Raw genomic sequence first — 7,072 nt, forward strand, 5'->3', positions numbered from 1 at the left:
ACAAGATTAGCTTAAACTGTATTACATTTTCTTTTCAAATTAGATTCTATCCTTTCAGAATTATTAAAATTTGTAGTATATCTGTAGTAAGTAACCTGGCATGTATACTATACAGTCATTAGAGAGTCTGTAAATCTGTAGGTCAAACCAAGGTAGCATTTCAGGTAGACTTAATGTTGAAGTATTATTTTAAATTTAATACTTAGCACACAAAATGTTTAGAAAACAATTTATTACATAAATATGTTAAAATTACATCTGAAGAATTTTGTGAATGTTTTCAAGATTTTTTTCCTGCATTATGTCAATAATCATTTTCACTCTGTGCAATATTTTTTCTTTTACTGAGAACCTATCTGTGTGTACCTAATTTTAACAATAATGACAACAGAACCAAAATGGATGACATCTGCAAAATAAGCCCCTAGTGTTCCAGGACAGAAACTTGATTTTCTTGTGCTTACACTGAGCAAGCAACCTGAACATCTGTGTATAACACATGCTTCAAGGCCAAGTATAATATATTAAGAAAAACTTTCATAGCCTATAAAGTCTCTATGAAGTGGGATAATCTATGAAGTGGAATAATCTCTTGAGTACTAGGTGGAAGAATCATCTGTGAATAAAAATTTGATGGCTCATCGGGAAGAAAAAGTGGAATTCTGGGAAATAAGCACAAAGTGTTTGCTACCTGGACTTGAATAAGTTGTATATGTGAAACTGAGGAGATGTAACTAGCCATATGGCAGACTTAGGATAGTATAAAAGGAATATTATAAATTAAGAGCTAGTTTAGAAGCAAGCCTAACTTAAGGTCAAAGACATAAGTACATAAATAATTCTCCTGTCATTATCCCAGAACTGAGGGAGAATAGGAAAGACAAAAAGTTAGAAATGGCATCCAATATGAGGGCTCTTAGAATTCAGGCTTAGAGGCTGAGTACTCCCAGGCAAAAGGAGGTTTCCACGAATGGTTGGGTAGAAAAACACAACTTATTTGGGTTCATGGAAAAGCCTACAACCATGAGAACTGAGCAGATAGAGGGACCAACCTGATGAGGTTAAATTGAGAAGCCAGAAGTCTGAATGACTGGTAGCTCAGGATCAAAAAAAGCCTTAACTCAGAGAAGTGAAGCAGAGACAGAAAGACTTGACCAACACCATCTACAAACACATTGAAATGGTGTGAAAAGCTAAAATGTCAACAAACTTGGTATGATACTTGGGAAGTCATTAAAACAAGACTTATAGAGAAATTAAAAAGAAAATATTTTCTGTCTTAAAAATCGAGAAAAACACATGACAGAAGTCACAGGGACCCTGTATAATTTTGTTCTCATTATTGGGATGCAATTAATTATTGTTCTGTAATAAATGTAGTTATGTATTTCCTTTTTTAAAAGATCAGAATAAAGCAGACTTAGAGAAAAAGACAAAACATTAAGTTCTAGACTGGAGCTCATAAAACATAGATTAGAGGATATTAAAAATCAGAATAAAGAATTTTCAGAAGAATCCTATCTGAAATGTACAATGACAGCAAAAAAGAGATAGTTTCATATGAAAAATATCCACAAAGGCCTGAGGAATTGAAATGGAAAACCATAGAGGTGCAATACACTGAGTTAAAAATACTGATTAATCAAGTCATCTTAAAGCAATCTCATACAATAGTTTATGTGTTTTATGTTGTTGAGTTTGAAAATTTAAAATGCTTGTGTGTGTGTGTGTGTGTGTGTGTGTGTGTGTACATTATACATTTGATGCATGTTCAGAATTCCAAAGAGTTTCTGCCTTACATTCTAAAAAGAGTAATTCTGAGATTGCAAATTTATTAAAGTAACCAAGCCAGGTCAATCGGTTGACTGGGTCTCAAGGGAGGGAGCAAGGATTGGAAAAAAAAACAATTAGACAATATTATAATATGACTTTATTTCTCTCCAGTCTGCTTTTATACCTTTCTAAGTACAAGCAACGGATAAGGTCAGTTCTAGGGCATAAACAGAGTAGTTAATGAATGAACAAAGCATAAACAAAAGTCCCATGGTTACTGTGTTCAGGATCTAAACATGACAAATCAAGATACAAAGAATACATTCCTCAGCAGTATTCATCTTGAGCCTACTTCTTAGATCAATGCCAAATTACTGCCAAATACCTAGAAGGGTTCCCAAAAGCTCTCCACATTAAAGATGATGACTATTTTGAAGATGCCTTTACAAACTGAAGCTGATAATGCTTCAACATATGCATTCATTACAGTACAACAATATTTTAGATACTATGTCATGAAACATGCTACTGGCATATCTCATAATCCTATAAGATAAGCAATTGTGGAGAGATCCAACAGGGCTTAAGGAAAATATTCACTGAACAGAGCAAAAATATGGGATTTCCAAGAGATCAGTCAAATACATCTTTATTGACTTTAAATTTTTGAAATGCCAATAAGACAGCACAGCTGCTGAAAAATGCTGAATTTTAGGAAAGACTAATGAATTCAATTGGGCTATATATGTCTTAAATTCAGAAGTGAAGGAAGGAAATATGTTGAGGTGGGACGAAGGTTTTATTATTTCAACAGGACAAAAAAAAAAGCTATGGATTACATCTAAATTATTAAAGACTAGATTTGACTAGGGGAGACCTCCTGAAAATACTGGCTTCTAAAATGAAGTAAAAAATTAAGAAGAAAAACAAAACATGTAACATGAACATTGGTCCTTTTACATGGGAACATATCTGAGACTTGTTGAGACAAGAAAATGTCTCCACTCAAGACTTCAACTAGGTATAGCCAATAAATCTTGTTGGTTACAGAGTCCTCATGATATCCTTTCAAATGACAAGGATGAAACTTTATATTACACTTTGGTTACAGAACCTTCACTAATTTTTAAAAAGGACTTATAAAGTTTGATGCCTTTTTTCTACTTGAACATAGAGCAAAGAATTACCCTTAACTAAACTATATACTTGACATATGCTGTATATGTGTTAATAGGGAAATGTGTGTGTGTGTGTGTGTGTGTGTGTGTGTGTGTGTGTGTTTCCTTTGAGAGTTTAATGTTTTCAGACTAAAAGGTCCAGAAAACAAAGAAGCCCAGATAAGTTTTGTGTGTGTGTGTGTGTGTGTGTGTTTGTCTGTGAGTGTATATGTATGTGTGTGTTACCTTTGAAAGTTTAATGTTTTCAGACTAAAAGGACCAGAAAACAAAGAAGCCCAGATACTCCAACCTCAGACTGCCTCAAATGCTGTTTACTCAAAAATCTGCCTCCAGAACAACTTCAAAGTACTAGCTCAACTGGTCCAGGCTTACAAACTTTTCCAGCCAAGATGTCAGCTAAGCTCCATACTTTTGTATCACACAGAGACTGGACAGCAAATGACACAGATAGCATTCTGAGGATATGGCCATTATCCCAATTTTTAGGGCCCCCAAAAGGCTTCCCTCCACAGACAGAAGAAAGCAATTTTAAGAAAATGATGCCCCCATTCCCAAGAAGTGGAATAGATGGCTTTTGTCATTTGAAAGGTGATGAATGATTTCCTTCATTTAAGCAGAATTGATTATAAATTGTTAATGGTCTTGGTCAGGGAGTATAGTATAGCACAGTATAGGAGAGTAGGTTTGAGAATTTCTATTTCATGTGTGTGTGTGTGTGTGTGTGTGTGTGTGTGTGTGTGTGTGTGTGTTTCTTACTCTTTCTCTCCTATCTATTGTTAGGATAAAGGGGGAGAATGGAATGAGAAGAAAAGAGGGTACATAAAGAATGATAGAAACAAAGGGTAAATTAATATTATCTACTTTTAAACTAAAGGGCATTTTGTAAACCAAATATTTTAAGCTTGGCATGGATTTTGTATATTCATACAAATTTAGGGTTTTTTGCTACAGCATTTTATATATATATATACATATGTATATGTATATATGTGTGTGTGTATGTATGATGTATATGTATATGATGTATATGATGCATATGTATATATTTACATATATATTTGTTTTAGGTTTGAAAACTGATATTATAAACTATTTAGACTAATTAAGAAATTCAAGCAATAAAACTTGTAGTCATGTTAGATACTAGTTTAGTTAATTATAAAAATAAGCTATATTTAGCTTCCTGTAGATGTTTTCAAAGTTAAACAGACAGTAGATAGTTAGAAACATGAAATGTTTACTCATTCAGATATACTCTAGATAGATGATAGATAGCTAGATAGATGACAGATAATTTTCAGAAACTCAGAGGTCTACAGAATATGGCATTTAATGATGTATTAACATAAGGCTTTTCATGACAGTGAGACACAACTGCTCCTGGCAGCACACCCACACCATGTAAAGATAGTGAAAATCTAAAATCCTCCATATGGAGTTTGCTTCTATGTGGCATGCTATGAACTGAACAAGAAATTTGCCTTTCTACTGATGCTGACAGTATACTGTCCTAACTTGACAAGACACAGGAAAGTCGATTGCCAAGCTTTGCCAAGAAAAGGTAGGCAAGTCCTTAAATATCACTGCTTCAAAAAAAAAAGTCTGTCAGATATTTTGGGCCAGAAGACTGAAGATGATGCTCCAACACTGAAAAGAAACCATGGGTGACTATCCAGGTAGCCAGCAACTTTTCATTTCTATAGTGTTGGAAGCTGCTTGCTCTGTACTTCCGTTTTACTCAAGTAGTATTTATCTTCTTTGGGTCTCTGATGTGGTTGAAGATTAGATAGTTATAGTTTCACAATTAAGATCAAGTTATTTAGGATTTAAAATATTTTTTAAAATCTAAAAGAATATTTTTAGTATGATAATGCAAGTTGTGATAGAAAAATGACTTAAGAGCAGATTTTTTAAATTTACTGACTAATAATGGAGTACTTCTTTCAAGATTGCTAAATACAAATAGACTGGACATTGTAAATATAATTTTTACCTGATAGCCTTTATAATTATTCTTATTGTACATAATATATTGATGTTAGAGGAAAAAGCCTTTATTTTACTAAAATGGGAAGATGTAGGAATAATCTCTTGAGAACTGTTTGGAAGCATCACCTGTTAATAAAAGTCTGATGGCCATTATGGTAAAACAGGATTAGAAGACAAAACATTGCCAGAGAGGCAGGAACTTAGGAAATAGTCAGGCATGGGAGATTCACCACTTGGACTCAGAAGACATATAAAACTGAGAGGAGGTAACTACTATGTGTCATACATAGAATAATATAAACAAGAAAACATAAGTTAAGAGCTAGAAGGAAAGCAAGCCTAAGGTAAAGACAAAGGCATAAATTATTTAAAAAAAAATCCCAATGTCATTATTCAAAAATGAAGGAATGTAAAAAAATAATAAAAAAAATTCTCTTTTATTGAGTTTGTAATAGTCCAAACATAATGAACTGGCTGAATACAGCTATGAAGAGGACAAAGCAGAGAAATGTCAAGGAGCCACCAGAAAATATTAATAAGATTTCTTCTTTTGGGGAAAGACGCTGCTTTGGACAGGAGGTAGGGGAAAACATAACTCTGAAGGATATTAGTGTTTGAAATTCAAGCTAGATGACATTGAGCTAGCACTATTATCATCAAGGAGAAAATGAAGCCACTGCTCACTATGGAACTGGCATGATTGACTATTTGGAAATCACGGTATCAGAAGAGAGAGTGGCAAGAGCATAAAGAAGTCCAAATCAAAGTCAACAGGGCTAGTCTAGGACCTCCTCCTTCACAGCCATCAGTACCTTTGAAATCTTCTCAAAGTAACCATAACAAGGCCCACATTTTATACCTTCATTTATCCTGCCAAAAACAGTCTACACAAAACAAATTCTGTCACAAAAATAGAACATGAAACTCAGAACATAGCTTTCCTTAAATTCTATTTGCATAAAATTTTATTCTATGTTAAACTTCATATAAATAAGTTACAGAGACCAAAAGAAAAGAAAGAGAAAGAGCACAGCTAGAATTCACAAACTTATGTCATAGACACTTATTACAAACTTTAAATATTGAAGTATTCCTGCTCTGTATCTACTGAATTTTTTCTGCTTCACTCAAAGTATATGCTCCAATACCCTCTCCTTTTCTTGATGACCCTCTCCAACACCTTGATATTTAATGCATTATTGCTACATGAAAATTTCTTTGTATTTATTAATGTTAACTGTATATGTGTAGGTCTTTTGCCTACATATATGTCTGTATATCATGTATTTGCCTACAGAGGTGAGAAGAGAAAACTGGATACCCTGGAAATGGTGAACCAACATTTTAATGAAGATTGATTGGCTAATTAGCTATGGGTTTTTTTATATTTCTAAACTATTTTTCTTTCATTTCTTAATATTTCTTCTCCACCCTAAGTTTCAAAAAAATGAAATACAGAAAATTAGACGGAAAGAAGATTCAGGAAAAAATGGGGATAAGTATTTAAAAAAAAAAAGAATATCAGCTTTTTAAGTCCTCTTGTAAACCAGGCACTGCTTAAAGTACAGACTATAGCTCAGTGTGGGCTTAGTGTGAAAACCTGAAGTCCTGAACTTAAAACTCAAGGACCCGTATAAAGACAGAAGCAGCACTGTATTCCTGTGCTTCTTTAGTGAGATGGGTATTAGAGTCAAGAGAATCCCTAGACACTTGTAAGCCAGATAGCTCAGCATTAGTAATACAGTGGTAAAACAAACAAACAACAACAAAAAGATCATGTCTTAAGCATGTTGGAAAGTGAAGACTAACATGCAAGGGAATCCTTTAACTTCAACTCATACATATCACACACACACACACACACACACACACACACCTGAGACTTCTGATCATGTTAAGATAAATTGCAAAATTTCCAGTATTCAAAAATAATATATTTCTGGAAAACAGGCTAACTTTTTCTGAGAACATTACACATGTTGGTTGAGCTATAGCTTGGTATTAGATGACTTACAGAGAAAGATAAAGGTATTAAAGATACTAGAATTCAGTATCCTCTAGTGGAAAGATGTCAGCAGTGAGATGTACCTAAAAGAAATCCCAAGCTGGTCATGGTGGCGCACGCCTTGAAT

Source organism: Arvicanthis niloticus, chromosome 7 (genome assembly GCF_011762505.2).
Source record: "Arvicanthis niloticus isolate mArvNil1 chromosome 7, mArvNil1.pat.X, whole genome shotgun sequence".
Taxonomy (NCBI): domain Eukaryota; kingdom Metazoa; phylum Chordata; class Mammalia; order Rodentia; family Muridae; genus Arvicanthis; species Arvicanthis niloticus.